The 17,867-nt window shown below is 46.5% G+C and overlaps 1 protein-coding gene across 1 annotated transcript in view; it reads right to left on the bottom strand.

The window, feature by feature from the left end:
* The window catches only part of ITGA9 (integrin subunit alpha 9), a 565,489-nt gene that overhangs the window by 353,353 nt on the left and 194,269 nt on the right, over positions 1-17,867 (bottom strand). The window lies entirely within an intron of this gene.

The raw sequence follows: 17,867 nt of genomic DNA, 5'->3' as shown, positions 1-17,867 counted from the left end.
TCTCTGCATCTTCTGTAGTGGGTTGAAGAAGGTCAGTGAACTAGTGGCAAAGAGCTTGGTTGTCTGCCAAGTCTCTTCACCCCAGAGAATCTGGATGCTTAATGAAACTCAATTTCAGTAATTGTTTGCTTGTACTGGATAAGGAGGAAAATTGGAGAAATTACAAAAGTCAGATTCACTACAGTAATCTCAAGAGTATGGCTAATGCAATTCATGGCCCCTCTACAAACGTTTAACTCCCTTGGTTTAAAAATGTAAGGAAATCAAATTGAGCAAGTCTGATGGGCAAAGCTCAAAGGATAGTTCAAAAGAGGAACAAACAGCAATCTGGTCTATCTCAGACATGCACTTTCAGCACCAGAGGAGTTGATTTTCTTTAAACAAAGAGGGTGAAAGGCCATACATTGCATTCCTCAATGTCTCTGTATGGCAGAGTTTACAAAGGTTGGGAGATTATTATTATTTGTGTTTTTTCTAGATAGCCACACACTCTACTGTAAGATAACAGAAGAAGAATGGGCTCATGTCATGTATTCAAAGGCAAGAGCATGTCTTTATGTTATTAATGGATATGATATGGAAATACTCCATTCAATAAAGAATTCTCATAAAGTGTGCTGTCATATCAAAAATATGAGATTAGTGCCCATATCTGGAAATCAGCAGTTGGGAAAGGCTCTTTTACAAGTATAGTAATTAGCTAATAACTAGTGTATGTGCTTAGGTCATTTCATTCCTCAGAGATTTTTAACAATACTAGCTCATCATGACAATATAGCCATATAACTGCATTTGCGCACCTGTTATCAAATGTTAAGAAAAGGAAAGTTGTGGGGTCTGATTCATACCCTGAAGCCTAAGGAACCATATATCACACAGGAACACACAGTATCACACACTATCACACATTATCATACACTATCACACATTATCATACACTATTATACAGGAGCACACATTATCACACAGAAACACACTGTCACACAGGAACACACAGGAGCACACAAGAGAACACGGTATTACACAGTACAGTAGTATACACTATCACACAGCAGCACACATTATCACTCAAGGACACACAGTATCATACACTATCACACTGGAGCAAACATTATCACACATTATCATACACTATCACACAGGAGCACACATTATCACACACTATCACACAGGAGCACATATTATCACACACTATCACACACTATCACACAGGAGCACAGTATCACACACTATCACACAGGATTATAATACGCTATCAAACAGGAGCACACATTATTAAACAGGAACACACAGCATCATACATTATCACACAGGAGTACACATTATCACACAGGAACACACAGTATCATACATTATCACACAGGAGAACACAGGATCACACAGTATCACACAGGAGCACACAGTACAATACATTATCACACAGAAGCACACAGTATCACACAGGAACACACAGTATCACACACTATCACACAGTATCTCACAGGAATGCACAGTATATTTTTTGTAAATCAATTTTTATTAGAGCAATCATAAAATACACGTTTATCACAATCAGTACAATCTCACTATAGTCATGCAAAATCCTTACTACATGAAATCAGGCAATACCCATCAGCATAGTGTTACCACTATACTTCACTAGATATATTGCATATTTGTGTACTCCACTAACCTACTCAGATATCTTGTTTTAATCTAATATTGAACAGAAAAAAAGGGAAAAAAGGAGGGAGATAAGAGAAAAGAAAGAAGAAAAAAGGGGGGGGGGGATAAAGGAAGGAGCACAGCCATCTTTAAATATATCTACTAAATATTGTTTATCAAATCATCTGAATTCCTCCAATAAAATAAGTATTAAAGGTTTTTACGACAGGTACAATTTACAATTCCCAGAGAAAAACCTCAGAAACTTCCCCTGCCCCTTATGAGGCTTAATACGTCTCTAACATACTTTAAATTCTTTCTCTGAAAGCTATCCAGGCCGCCCATTGTCCACAAAATATGTCTCTTTTACCCTGGGCAGTGAGCGCTAATTCTTCCATTCTCATCTCGCCTCCACTAGCTCAGCACCCCTGGTCGAAAGTCTGACTTCTAGTGTTTGGCTATTAAATACCTAGCTGATGCCATTATATGACCCAGTAGTGACCCTTTGGCTTTTTTGATTGAACCGGGGAACATAGACAACAATGCGATTTCGGGGGAATGATCGATCTGACATGAATACATATCCTCATACCACATAAAAGCAAGATCCCATAATCTACTAATTCTGTTGCATTGCCACCACCTATGCATATAGTCTCCTATATGTTTTCCACATCTCCAATATGTATCTGGAGATCCTGTCCTCCATCTACTGATCCGCCCAGGGGTGCGGAACCATCGAGTCAAAATCCTATAGTTTCTCTCTTATACCTTGCTAGATACTGAGGACCAATGGGCAAGATAAAAAGCCTTTTTCCATTCATAATAGGAAAAACATTTCCTTAGATCTATCCCCCATTGAGAACGTATAAAATTAAAAGTACTAGGAGATGTGTCCAAGAGAATCCGATAGTTCTGTGAGAGTATATGTCTAGGCCTACATTCCCCTACGCACAGGTCCTCAAAAACCATGTTACTCCTCATAACTTCGTAAGGCAAGATAAAGGTTTTAATACTGTATAGTTATTTAATTGACCATACTGTAGCCAGTAAGACCTCTAAGTACTTTGATTGTTATCCCCCTGCGGATCAGAAATGAGGGAGAGGAATCCATTAGCCAGCACCTTCTGTATCTGGGTCCAATCAACTCTTCTTAGCCCCAGAAAGGTCTTGGTCTTCATTGCTGGAGGAAAAGCCACGTTGTAAAAAATTGACGTATGCGGTCCAGGGATAGATGATTCTTTTGGAAAGCAAAAGATCGTCCCAGACTGAAAGCACACTCTTTACTAAGGACTATGCTGTAATTTTTTTTTCTAAAAATGCTAGGGGTCCATGGTAGTGCTCTAAAATCTAGCTCCAGGATCTGGGATTCCAGAGTAACCCATTGCTTTGCATCTTTACTATGGCACCAGTCAACAATATGGTACATTAATATTGCCGTATGGTAGAGTTCAATGTCTGGGAGCCCTATTCCCCCTCTCTTCTTTAGGTTTGCAAAGCAAGGAGTAACGTAATCGCGGTGTGCTATCTGGGCCCCAGATATACTTGGTGAGCATCGACCTAATCATTTTGAAAACATATTTAGGTAACTCTAGGCATTGCCTGCATGACATGTAAACATTTTGGGAGTATATCCATCTTGAGAACGTTAATACATTCCAACCAAGAGGGTTTACTCTAGGTTGGAGATGCTAAATCTCTGGAGATAGAATGTAGTAGGGAATTGCAATTCAGTACGACTAGTTTTGATAAATTTGAAGGAATCTGAATTCCTAAATATTTTATGTGGCACAGCTGCCACCTAAAAGGAAAAGAGACTCTCTAAGTCAAGGCTTTTCAACCTGTGGTACACGTACCACCGGTGGTACTTTGCTGCTGGCCAGGTGGTACACACCAGGTTTGCCTGCCACTTTATTGCCCGCATGCCACTTGTCCTGGTCCTGTCCGGCCTCCACAAAGTTTGGCTCCTCCTCCCTCGCTCCCTGCTGTGCTGCTCTGCGGCATACTTCAGACCTCAGATCAGTGGGGAAGAGACAGCCAGGCAAATAGTATTTGAAGTATACGTGCCGTCACCATGCACCGTTTGCCTGACTGTCACTTCTCTTCACTGGCTTACCCAGGGGAGGACTGGGACCTTTTGGCCTGGGGGGAAAACACAAACTAGAGGCCCATGCTCATGGCAGCCTCAGCCCAAATGGTCCCCCCACACACACCTATATCCAAAGAGTCCCTTCAAAAGAGGGAAAGTTGGGAGCTATGATGGTAAGAGAGCAGACAGAGTTTTTTTTCCCATGGACCCTCCAGGCAAGCCTCTGCTCTGCATCGTTCTGTGTATATTTACTTTCCCGCCCTCTGATTGCTAATTGGACTTTTATTTCCCTCAGCCAACCTAGTGATTCACATTACCTTATACAATAACCTAAATACAGCAGGCCATGCACCAGCCCTAAATCATTAAATGAGAGTCAGCCTGGGGGGAAATCACCCCCCATCCCCCCTGGCCAGTCCTCCCCTGGGCTTACCGATGATCTGAGGTGTGAACTGTACCGCAGGGCAGCACAGCAAGGAGTGAGCAAGGGTGGAGCCTACTTTGTGGTGAGTCACTGCCTAGCTCTCAGCTCTCTGATGGTGGGACTAGGCTACCTATAATTATGCAGGGGGGGCGAGCACTGTAATAACAGTGCAGGAGATTTGGGCGCAGCCGGCGCCATCATAGGCCGAAATAGGAATTAGGGCTATAGCGGCGCACAGTCAGTAACTTCTGCGCCATCAGAAGACAGTGCTGAAGTTGCTTTTAAAACACTGCAATTCGGCTTCCAGCAATAGCCGTATACCAGCTGTATCATGCGCCCAAGTCTCCTCGCGAGCAGTTCAGATGTATGCATGTGTGTGGGGGGGGGGGAGGGTAAAGAGAGGAACTCTCAAGGCTACCTATATTGGCAATCTACCTACAGATTGCCAATACTGACAATATGTAGGCTTGCAATCTAATTGTAGTCCTTTTTCCCACCAATGCCACCTACTTTTCCCCTCTCATATGCCCTCTTCTTTTCTTAAAGTGTATCTGTAAGAAAAAAGTACTTACCTCAGGGAAGGGGAGGCCTTTGTATCCTAAAGAGGTTTCCCCCTTTATCCACAGTAGAAGGGATCCAGCTCTGGGAGCCCCAAAGTTCTCCTTGTCGGTGTGTGCGCATACGCAGTAGCATTTGTTTTCCTTGACTGTAGTGCTTGAGTTTAGGTCTTCTTTAACCTTTTCGGGACCACGTGCATTATATTCTACGCCACACTTGTGGCTGTTCTAGCCTGATGTGGAGTAGGATCTACGCCGGCCCGCAATTTCCGCTCCCGACGCGATCGTGCGCACCTGGAGGGGGAGATTAAGCTGTCATATGACAGCCGACATCTCCCCCGAGTGATCAGCAGCCATCGCGTATGGCTGCTGATCACGTGATCACTTCGATCACCATCCAATCGTAGTGATCAGTTTGACAGCTGCGGCGGCAGGGGGGAAAAGAAGAGGATCCACTTACCTCCCTGCCGTTCCCGCGACGATCGGCACCCCCCTCCGCTCTGGCCTGCATCTCCGCTCCGTCTGACGTCAGCGCCGGGTCCCGGCTTGATGACGTCATCAAGCCGCGACCCGGAACTGATCGTCAGACAGAACGGAAATCCCGGCCGGAGAAGAGGGTCCCGTGCGGCTCATCGCTGGAGCCTGGAAGGTGAGTGAAGGCTGCTGGCAGAAGGGGGAGGCACAGGCCACCATGGGGGGACACAAATCCAGCCAGCCACAGACGGGATCCGGCCGCCTGACCCCCCCGAACGTGCGCACCCCCCTCCCGCGCAAAATGCCTGGTCCTTAATAGGGTAGGCGGCCGGTCCCGAAAAGGTTAAAGAGATTCTGTGGGATTCTAAAAATCAATCAAACAAGCTGACACTTATCTGGGGCTTCTATCGGCCCCCTGCAGCTGTACTGTCCAGTGCCGTCCTCCTACGATGCTCCGTTTCCTGCCGCCGGTCCCGGTTTAATATTCGTCTAAACAGGTGGCTGCTATATTCATTTCCTTTTAAACTATATGAGTTGACTGGCAGCCCTGCTGATCTATGTCTCTGCAGAAGTGTCTGAATCACACCAGAAACAAGCATGCAGCTAACCTTGTCAGATCTGACAATAATGTCAGAAACACCTGATCTGCTGAATGCTTGTTCAGGAGCTGTGGCTAAAAGTATTACAGGCAGAGGATCAGCATGATAGCCAGGTAACTGGCATTGCTTAAAAGGATATAAATATGGCAGCCTCAATATGCCTCTCACTTAATTTCTACTTCAACTTCTCACTTTTTTCACTGTAGTGGTCCTTTAAACAGTTGAAATTTGACAGTTGGAAAATGACAGTTTAAATAAGACAGTTAGAAAAGGGCAGTTGAAATGTGGCAGTTAAAAAAATGGCAGTTTAAAAATGGCAGTTAGAAAATGGCAGTTGGAAAATGGCAGTTAAAAAATGACAGTTAAATATGACAGTTGGAAAATGGCAGTTGAAAATTGCAGTTGGAAAATGGCAGTTAAAATGTGACAGTTGGAAAATAGCAGTTAAAATTTGACAGTTGGAAAATGGCAGTTAAAAATGACAGTTGGAAAATGGCAGTTAAAAGTTGAACGTCATTTTTCAACTGTCATTTTTCAACTATCATTTTCCAACTGCCATTTTCCAACTGTTGTTTTTTAACTGACATTTTCCAACTGTCAAATTGTAACTGCCATTTTCCAACTGCCATTTTCCAACTGTCATTTTTCAACTGTCAAATTTTAACTGCCATTTTTCAACTGCTTTTTTCCAACTGTTATTTTCCAACTCATTTTTCAACTGTCAAATTTTAACTGCCATTTTCCAACTGTCATTTTTCAACTGTTGCTTTTTAACTGCCATTTTCTAACTGTTATTTTACAACTGCCAAATTTTAACTGTTGTATTTCAACTGTCATTTTTAAACTGCCATTTCTCAACTGTCATTTTTCAACAGCCAAATTTCAACTGTTTTTTGACTGCCATTATTTTCCAACTGCCATTTTTCAACTTCCATTTTTCGACTATCCTTTTCCAATTGTTTTCTTCTTCCTTTCCTATTTTATTTATTTCGCAAACACAAGCCTTGAGATCCTCAGTGTTGAATGTTGATTTGCCACCTCATTTTGTGTTTTGGGGGCTAGATTTGCATCATGATTTGCACAATTTAAAACTGGCTATCTCTAACAGTGACAGGTGTCAGATATGGTGGCTGGATAGTGCAATGGTTAAGGGCTCTGCCTCTGACGTAGGAGACCTGGGTTCAAAGCTTGGCTCTTGCTATTCAGTAAGCCAGCACCTATTCCGTAAGGAGTTCTTTGGGCAAGACACTCTAACACTGCTACTGCCTACGAAGTGCGCTGTAGTGGCTACCTCGCAAGCGTTTTGAGTCCGACAGGAGAAAAGCGCTATACAAAAAAAGAAATTATTATAAGGATAACTGTAAAGAGGGAGTGGAGGAAAAAGCCTGTGTTGGCGTTTTATCTTCTTATCTTGCTCCCAGTCTAATGACCCATTTATTGTCTTCAACTTTCATAGTGGTTCTCTTTCCAGGCTAGCAGCACTTTTAGCCACCTTTGAAACTTGTCCACACATTCTCTACCTTAGTGTTTGGTACTCGTGTTCCTCCACGATGGTGACCCTCTTTTTCTTGGGCAACTTCAAATGTTTTTGTTTATTGTGCATTATGGTGATTTATTGTTGCTGAGTGGTTTTTCAGATTAACTTGCACTGTTTTTTTCTTGATAAAGAGGTACTTCGTTGCTTTGGCATTTTGGATCATCTTAACTACTTCTGCCTCCTGGACGTACTAGCTACGCCCAGGAGGCCATGTGCGCATCCGGCGCGCGGTTCGTTAGCCAGGCAATCAGTGAATTGGGCTATGGTGCCCGATCACTGATCCCTCTCCCCTGCAGAAAAAGCGACAGCTTCTCTCAGAAGCTTCGCTTTTTCTGGCTGTTGCGTCCCCCATGCGTCTCTCTAAGCGTATGTTACGCCTAGAGTGACGTAATGTAAGCAAACTCATGGCCGCCATCTTGTGGCCAAAAAATAAAACTACAACCAAAAGTAAAAAAAAATAAAACTCAACACACATTTACATTAGAAAACTACTGTTTACACCCCACCCTCCCAAAAATACCCAAATAAAATGTTTAATATATAAAAAAAACAAAAAACATTACAATAAAAAACCAGACAAACATGTAAATATTTACCTAAGGGTCTAAACTTTTTAAATATCAATGTAAAGATGAAATATTTCTATATTTTTTTAATTTTAAACTTGTACATAGTGATAGATGCAAAACGGAAAAAATGCACCTTTATTTCCAAATAAAATATTGTCGCCATACATTATGATAGGGACATAATTTTAATGGTTTAATAACCGGGACATATGGGCAAATACAATACGTGAGTTTTAATTATGGAGGCATGTATTATTTTAAAACTATAATTGCTGAAAACTGAGAAATAATTAATTTTTTCCGTTTTTTCTTATTCTTCCTGTTAAAATGCCTTTACAGTAAAGTGGCTCTTAGCAAAATGTACCACCCAAAGAAAGCCTAATTGGTGGCAGAAAAAACAAGATATAGATCAGTTAATTGTGATAAGTAGTGATAAAGTTATAGGCTAATGAATGGGAGGTGAACATTGCTCGGATGCATAAAGTGAAAACGACTGAAGGCTGAAGTGGTTAATTACAGAACTAATTACAGATCTGTCTGTACCAATTTTTTGGAGTGCCAACCATTTACTACTCTTTACAAAAATGTATGGCACGTGTTTTGCTCTGCATGGCAGTATTAATTGAACTGAGACAGCAGTGTGTTAGCACAGAGATGCATACAGCAGTTTATTGTCAGAACACAGCACAGCACATGAGAGTCTGAGATATTACTGAAATAAGCTCAGCAATGCAGCAGTACATCCTGACCTTCCCGGTTGTTATCAAATTACCATTTTAAAAGGACCACTATAGTGAAAAAGTAAGCAGTTAAAATCTTTCATAACCAACATGTTTTGGACCAGTCGCGTTCCTCATTGGGGATACAAAGCATTTTCTTTGTTTTTTAAAATAATTTCCTAAATGGCAGTTGCTAAGTCTAACTGCCAAAATAGGACCAGCCAGCGTCCCTACTCGCACACTATTTTGGCAGTCAGACTTAACAATGGCCGTTCAGCAAATGCTTTTGAAAACAAAGGGAAACCCTGAGACTCCATCGTGAGGAGATGGACTAGTCCAAAACCTGTTGGTTCTGTCAGCTTTTGAAGCGGACCTAAACTGAGAGCTTCCTCTCTGCTCTAAGGAGATAAGCAACAGCATCATAACTTTAAAGAAAAACATTTCTTTCTTATAACTTACAGAAATCTTACAAAAACCCTGCAGTGTTTACTTTCTGGTGTCCTAGGAACACAAAAGGGTTAACCTCCTATGTTTACATACTAGCCCAAACTATGGCATAGAGTGGTACACCTGACAGCCCTAATTACACTTGCTGTTTACTTGTTGATAAGGCCTAATTAGACAGGCTAATCTCTCTAGACCAGGGCTTTGCACCTGTGGTACGCTTGCCACCGGTGGTACTTTGCTGTTGGCCAGGTGGTACACACCAGGTTTGGCTGCCACTTTTTTGTCCACCTGCCACTTGGCCTGGTCCTGTCCTGCCTCCATAAAGTTTGGCTCCTCCTCCCTCGCTCCTTGCTGTGCTGCTCTGCAGCATACTTCAGACCTCAGATTAGTGTGGAGGAGACGGCCAGGCCAACGGTGCACAGTGATGGCGCAGATAAAGAAAGTGACATCACTGCTCATTTGAAGTATACACGCCGTCACTGTGCATCGCTTGCCTGGCTGTCTCTTCACTGCGGCTGGCTTACCAATGATCTGAGGTATGAACTATTCCGCAGGGCAGCACAGCAAGGAGTGAGCAAGGGGGGGTCCGAACTTTGTGGTGAGTCACTACCTAGCTCTCAGGTGGTGGGGTCAGGCTACCTATAGTTAAGTGCGTGGGGGGGTGGAACTTGTATGGCTACCTATATTGGTAATCTACCTCTAGATTGCCAATACTGACAATATGTAGGCTAGCAATCTAATTGTAGTTTTTTTCCCCACCAATGCCTCCTACTTTTCCCCTCCCAAATGCATTTTTTTCTTAAAGTGTACCGTGTAAGAAAAAAGTGCCCCGGGGGGTAGGTACTTACCTCAGGGAATGGGAGGCCTTTGTATCCTGAAGAGGTTTCCCCTTCCTCTTCAGTAGACGGGATCCAGTGCTGGGAGCCCCAAAGTTCTCCTCATCAGTGTGCGCTTGTGCAGTAGCTGCTCTCCTTTCAGGCTCCAGCAGAAACAGCCAAGCCCGATTGCATCCAATCTACTGTGCAGGCACACTGGTGGTACTTGAAAGTTTTCAAGCAATAAAAGTGGTATAATTAGTGGAAAGGTTGAAAAGCCCTGCTCTAAGTGATTGTTCTGGAAGGTTCATATTTAAGATTTCTGTTTTAGTAGTATTTATTTTAAAATTACTAAGAGCACCAAAAGTTTGACTCTCACGCAATATATTTGGGAAAGATATTAACTGCGAAGTGACAATTAAAAACACGTCGTTTGCATAAAGGGAAATTTTATAGTGACCACTCTGGACCCGAAGCCCCATAATCGAGGGCTTTTGTCTGATTGCATTCGCAAAATGTTCCATGGTTAGTATATAAAGCAGTGGAGACAAGGGGCAACCCTGTCTAGTTCCATTATAAATATTGAAGGCGCCTGACAGGAGTCCATTTACTCTCACTCTGGCTGTTGGCGAGGTATATAAAGACATTATTCTCTGAATCATCCCGGGGCCCAGGCCAACATGCTGCAGAGTGAGTTCTAAGAAAACCTAATGGACCCTGTCAAACACCTTCTCTGCGTCAATTGACATCAAATAACAGGTGGTACTTATTCATGGAGCATGGTCAATTATGCTGGGCATAGACGGTGCGTTTCTTCTTATCAATCGAGTCGCTGATGGCTCGATTGATAATTTCCCGACAGGTCCGATCACCGCGCGGATCGATTCTCCGCTCAATACCCGCGGGCGGACAATAGCAAAAACCGAGCGGAAGATAAGGAAGCGCACTCGGGGACAAGCAGGAATCGATCTGGGAGTGGTAACTTTTAATACATTATCCCTCAGCTCTCTATGGGCGGCGAATCTGGACTGGTCACTATGCACCAGGTCAGGCAGGGGTCGAGTGGGGCATGGACGCCGGTGGACAGCGTCCATGTGCTTTTTTCAGAGGGTGGACGCCGTCCACCCTGGCATGTATGGAGGGGAGCAGCGCAGTGGAAGGAGAGCTGTGCGGAAAGTGGGGAAGGGGGGCCATCTCCCCCCTCCTTTCCTCACCTTAGGGCTCTCCATCCCTCGCTCTCCCCTCCAGAAGTAATGTGCGGGAGGCTGGCAGCGTGCAGGACTTACCTCTTCCTCGTTCCGGCGGCGGATCTGCGTGCCACTGCTCTGGTCTAGACCAGACCAGACTAGCGGCAGTGGAGTGCTCGCGCCTGAATGAGGAAGAGGTAAGTCCCGCCCGCTGCCAGCCGCCCACACATTACTTCTGGAGGGGAGAGCAAGGGATGGAGAGCCCTAAGGTGAGGGAAGGAGGGGGGAAATGGCCCCCCTTCCCCGCTATCCGCACAGCTCTCCTTCCACTGCGCTGCTCCCCTCATGCTGGGGGGACACCTGACTACCTATTCTGGGGACATATTCCCCTGGCTACATATACTGGGCACATATACCCCTGGCTACATATACTGGGCACATATACCCCTGCCTACATATACTGGGCACATATACCCCTGCCTACATATACTGGGGACATATACCCCTGCCTACATATACTGGGGACATATACCCCTGACTATATATACTGGGGACATATACCCCTGACTATATATACTGGGGACATATACCCCTGACTATATATACTGGGCACATATACTTCTGGCTATATATACTGGGCACATATACCCCTGCCTACATATAGAGATGGGCCGAACGGTTAGCCGGGGAACGGTTCCAGGCAAACTTTGGGTGGTTCGCGTTCGCCTGGAACTATGAGGGTCAACTTTGACCCTCTAAATCACAGTCAGCAGGCACATTGTAGCCAATCCGGATACACTCAGCCCTGGAGCCCCACCCCCCGTATATAAGGCAGGCTCCGGCGGCCATTACACTCACTCGTGTGCTTGCACATAGATAGACTAGGGCGAGCTGCTGCAGACTTTTTCTCCTAAGGACAGATTAGTCAGGCTCTTGGCTTGTTAGCTTGCTCCAGGCTGAATGTTATTGCTTTTAGGCTACTTGCACACCAAGACGTTGCGTTAGGTGCTACGTTAAGGTCGCATAACGTGCACCTAACACAACGTATGGTGCTGCAAGTGAGGACGGTAGAGTGAGCCGCGTTGGGCGGCTCGATTCCTATTATGTCTCCCAGAGTGGCGCTGATTGGCCAGCGGGACCACGTGATGCGGAGCGAGACACTCCGCATCACATGGTCCCGCCGGCCAATCAGCAACCGCCAGTGCAGTGAATATTAAGTAGCCATGTGCGCGGCTACTGTAGCTGGCTCTCCCCGCCTCCGCTCCGCCCCCCACTGCGCATGTGCAAACAGTCTAACGCAGCTATAGCCGCTGTAACACCGTAGCATGCTGCACTTTCCGGAGAACGTGCAGCATTACATGTAACGCAACGTGGGCTGTGTGAACAGCCCACTTGTGTTACATTGCTGTGCGTTGAGGGGAGCGTGCGCCTGTAACGTCTTAGTGTGTAAGCAGCCTATTAGCACCCCTCATTCAACAGCTTTTTTCAGAGCTAATCCTGTTCGTGTGATTTTTTTTTTCTGTGTGTCAGACTGACACTTGTGTTGCTTAGACAGCATTGCTAATTCATACTGTGTGTGTGCCACTGCCAGCAGCCCAGCAGCAGCACATTCAGTGACTACCTGTGTGTGTGACAGGGAGCTGCACATTGTACTACCCAGTACTGCATATACCTACTAGTACCTGTTGTGTTAAGTGAACTCACCTGACTGCATCTAACTACCTTTTGTGTTCAGTGAACCCACCTCACTGCATATAACTACCTTTGGGTTGAGTGAACTCACCTGACTGCATATAACTACCTTTGTGTTCAGTGAACCCACCTCACTGCTTCTAACTACCTTTGTGTTCAGTGAACCCACCTCACTGCATCTACCTACCTTTGTGTTGAGTGAACCCACCTCACTGCATATACCTAGCATCCCCCCGAGATGGACAAAATGGACAAACAAGGTAGAGGAAGAGGTAGAGGCAGACCCAGAGGAAGGCCACCTGGCACCGGCAGGTCTGTGCAAGGTGGTGTTGCTGTGATTTCGTGCGGACCTGGCCCAAAGTATAGTGCTCAGAAGAAGGCACGTGCCATCACTTCCCAAAATTGTGAGGACGTGGTTGAGTATTTAACACAGAACACCTTATCTCCTGAAGCCACCAGCGCTACAACAAGCACCACATCCGCAGAGGGAGCTCGTCCTCAGAAACAGCTGGGGGCAGTGTCCGGCGCCATGTATCGCCAGCTATGGACAGCCAGCCAACATGCCCCTCAAGGTCAGCTGCTGATGCCACCATAGTGCCATCACCCCAGGGGGGCTCAGCGGTTAGGAAATTTTTTAACGTGTGTACCTCAGATCGGAGCAAAGCCATCTGTTCTCTCTGCCTCCAAAAATTGAGCCGTGGAAAGGCCAACACTTACGTAGGGACAAGTGCCTTACGAAGGCACCTGGAGAAAAGGCACAAACAGCAATGGGAAGAACACCTGAGGAAAAGCAGCACCCAAAAGGCAAGTCACCCTCCTTCTCCTCTTCCTCCTTCAGGTGCACCGTCTTCATCCGCTTTCTCCCTTGCACCTTCACAGCCACCCTCCTCCACACCGCCTCTGCCCTTGAGTGGTTCCTGCTCCTCTGCCCACAGCAGTAGCCAGGTGTCCGTGAAGGAAGTCTTTGAGCAGAAGAAGCCAATTTCGGCCAGTCACCCTCTTGCCCGGCGTCTGACAGCTGGCGTGGCGGAACTATTAGCTCGCCAGCTATTACCATACAAGCTGGTGGAGTCAGAGGCTTTCCATAAAATTTTAGCCATTGGGACACCGCAGTGGAAGATACCAGGCCGCACTTATTTTTCACAAAAGGCCATACCCAAACTGTACCGTGCAGTTGAGAGGCAAGTGGTGTCATCTCTTGCGAAGAGCGTTGGATCAAGGGTGCACCTGACCACGGATGCCTGGTCTGCCAAGCACGGGCAGGGCCGCTACATTACGTACACAGCCCATTGGGTCAACCTAGTGCCTCATAGGCAAGCAGGGAGTACGTGGCTGTGCAGTGGACCAATTTATGACACCTCCACGGCTTGCAGGCAGGCCTCCTGCCACCTCCTCTCCTTCTCCTCCTGCTACATCCTCTTCGCTGTCATCCTCCTCCTCCTCCTTGGCTGAGTGGCAGTTCAACTCTAGTGGTGCTGCCATCTCCTCCTCTCCAGCTGCACAGCCCCATCTCCCCTAGAGCCTATGCTGCATGCCAGGTACAACGTTGTCACGCCATTTTAGACATGTCTTGCCTCAAAGCGGAGAGTCACACTGGACCAGCTCTCCTGGCAGCTCTTAACAAAGAGGTGGAGCAATGGCTGACCCCGCACCAGCTGGAGATCGGCAACGTGGTGTGTGACAACAGCAGCAATCTCCTTTCCGCTTTGAATTTGCGAAAGCTGACACATGTTCCCTGCATGGCACATGTGTTGAATCTGGTCGTGCAAAGATTTGTGTCAAAGTACCCAGGCTTAGAGGACGTCCTGAAGCCGGCCAGGAAGTTGTGTGGGCATTTCAGGCGGTCTTACACGGCATTCACATTCAGCGGAGAAACAACTTGCCAGTGAGACGCCTGATTTGCGATAGCCCGACTCGCAGGAATTCCGCCCTGCTCATGTTCTCTCGCCTGCTAGACCAGGAGAAAGCTGTCACCCAGTACCTGTACAATTACAGTAGAAGGACGCAATTTGGGAAGATGAGGATGTTCTGGCCACAAAACTGGACACTGATGCGAAATGCATGCAGGACAATGCAGCCGTTTGAGGAGGTGACCAACCTGGTGAGTAGCGCTGAAGACACCATCAGCGACTTGATCCCCTATGCTTACTTCCTGGAGCGTGCAGTGCATAGAGTGGTGGATGAAGCTGTGGAGGAGCGTGAACAGGAACGGTTATGGCAGGAGGAGTTGTGGGAGCGATTTTAATCCGAACCAGATGTTTCCTCGACACCTGCGGCACCACAGAGGGGGGAGGAGGAGGAAGAAAAGGAGTCGTGTGGGGAAGGAGAGGAGTCAGACTCTGATGAGGATGAGGAAGGTGTTTCTGTGGAGGAGGAAGAGGCAGCGGCAGAAGAACAACCGCAGCAGCCGTCATAGGGGGCTTGTGCTGCTCCACGTTCCCGTGCTATGGTTCGTGGCTGGGGAGGGGAAGAGGAGTTGTGTGACGTCACTCAGGAAGAGCAAGAGGAGATGGAAAGTACGCCTGGATCCAACTTTGTGCAGATGGCCTCTTTCATGTTGTCCAGCCTGTTGAGGGACCCCCGTATCAAAAAACTCAAGGGGAATGACCTGTACTGGGTGGCCACGCTACTAGACCCTCGGTACAGGCACAAAGTGGCAGACCTGTTACCAACTCAACACAAGGCGGAAAGGATGCAGCACTTGCAGAACAAGCTGTCAATGATGCTTTACAATGCGTTTAAGGGTGATGTGACAGTAGAACACAATAAAGATACCACTGGCAGTAATCCTCCTCCTCCCAAGTCCACGCAGGCAAGGACAAGACGCTCCAGCGATCTCGGGGTGATGTCGGACATGCGGACATTCAATAGTCCAACGCCTCGCCGTAGCCCTTCCGGATCCACCCTCCACCAAGGCCTGGACCGGCAGGTAGCCTGGACCGGCACCTGGCCTTAACTGTGGATGTAGACACTGCGAGCAGCGACGATGAACCCTTGGTCTACTTGGTGTGCAGGCTTGACCTGTGGCCAGAGCTGTCCCAATTTGCCATCCAACTTCTCTCTTGCCCTGCCGCAAGGACCTTCAGTGCAGCTGGAGGCATTGTCACCAAGAAGAGAAGTCGCTTAAGTCACAACAGTGTTCAGTAACTGACCTTTATCAAAATGAATGAGGCATTGATCCCTGAGGGCTACTTCCCGACCGAAGAATAAGTCAGTCCCCACACAAGGCATCTCTGCCTGCAGCCCACTTGACTGCCTTCTCCGTCACCACCAACAGGGTCCAGGACTCTAGGCGGATTCCTAGATATTTAAGGCCGCTGCTAGCAGCGGCCGCTATACTAATTTTTCTGGTGCGTGTACATGCCTGGCTAATTTTTCTGGCTGCACTGCGAGCGGCTGCAACAAAAAAACAAAAGGCATGTACATGTGCCCATCCCTCTTCGTGATCATTACCTTGCCGCAGTGAAGGGGCTTGCGTATCACAATGAAGCAATGACCACCGGCTATATGAGTGTCTCGGGTGGGGGTGGCACACCAAAGATAATAAGGTCGTTGTTTCATTGTGGTCAGACCAAATTTGATCAGCTGGACAGTCACTGATCTGTCATTCAGCTACATCAGCCGGGCGACCATATGGACTGTAAAGCCACCATCACCTGCACTCTCATCATGGTGCGCACCAGTCCAGCACGGCCGTCACTACACAAGTGGCTGTTTGCAGTCACTGCATACCTTTCACTGCATCTGTGACTGCACATTGTATTATACCTGGCAGTCAGTGCATACCTTGCACTTGAATGGATGGCAGACTTGCCCTCCATTACTGATTCTGGTGAAAGGAAAGTGGTGTCATCTTTATCTGCCATAACAGATTCTCGTTAAAGGATTTAAAGTGAATTTGTTTCAAAAACAGCAGGTCCTCCCGAGTCCCGTATTGTTATTTTTGGTCACTACCTCGGGGCGGGCATGCCTGCTGCTTTCCTTGCCTGGATGTGTGGTGGTAGCCATTTGTTAGGCTACAACTCCAGACCGGAATCACACCAGGAAGGGTTCCCCCGCCATTACCCTTGGTCACAATGGCAGACTTGCCCTCCATAATAGATTCTCGTTGCAAGTACTGAACAGCAAGTAGAAAATGTAATGTAAAAAAAATAGATGTAAGCTTTAACAATGGTAGAGAAAGAACCATCGAAAGTTGATAAGGCAGACAGACATTACCTAACCAGACAGGAAGAGCAATCTCACCATGGTGCACACTGCACAGTAGTCCACCACGGCCGTCACAACACAGACAGCTGTTTGCGGTGCATTACACAGTGAGTTTGGTGTGTCAGTGTGAAGCAGTACACTAATTACACTTCCTGATTGATGTATACAGATGCAAGATGTTTGAAAGCACTTTAGGCCTGCAATTTAGCATTCAATGTGATTTCTGCCCTTAAAACGCTGCTTTGCGTCAAAACCAGATTTTTCCCCGGGACTTTTGGCATGTATCCCACTCCGCCACCTGGGAGTACAGGTGTTAGACCCCTTGAAACATGTTTTCCATCACTTTTCTGGCCAGCATAAGTGTTTCTAGTTTTACAAGTTCGCCTCCCCTATATCTATTGCGGTTCGCGAACTTTTCCGCGAACCGAACCTTCCGCAGAACCGAAAATCGGAGGTTCAGCCCATCTCTACCTACATATACTGGGGACATACAGTATATCTCTGACTACATATGCTGGGGACATATACCTCTAGGCATATATACTGGGCACATATACCCCTTCCTACATATACTGGGGACATATACCTCTGGCTTCATATACTGGGGACATATACCTCTGGCTACATATACTGGGGACATATACCCCTGGCTACATATACTGGGCACATATACCCCTGGCTACATATACTGGGCACATATACCCCTGCCTACATATACTGGGCACATAGACCCCTGGCTACATATACTGGGCACATAGACCCCTGCCTACATATACTGGGCACATATACCCCTGCCTACATATACTGGGACATATACCTCTGGCTACATATACTGGGAACATATAACCCTGGCTACATATACTGGTGACATATACCCCTGACTACATATACTGGCCACATATACC

This window comes from Hyperolius riggenbachi, chromosome 5, assembly GCF_040937935.1.
Source record: "Hyperolius riggenbachi isolate aHypRig1 chromosome 5, aHypRig1.pri, whole genome shotgun sequence".
Lineage (NCBI taxonomy): Eukaryota > Metazoa > Chordata > Amphibia > Anura > Hyperoliidae > Hyperolius > Hyperolius riggenbachi.
The sequence above is the reverse complement of the archived record's forward strand: the minus strand, read 5'-3'. Positions and strand labels throughout refer to the sequence as shown.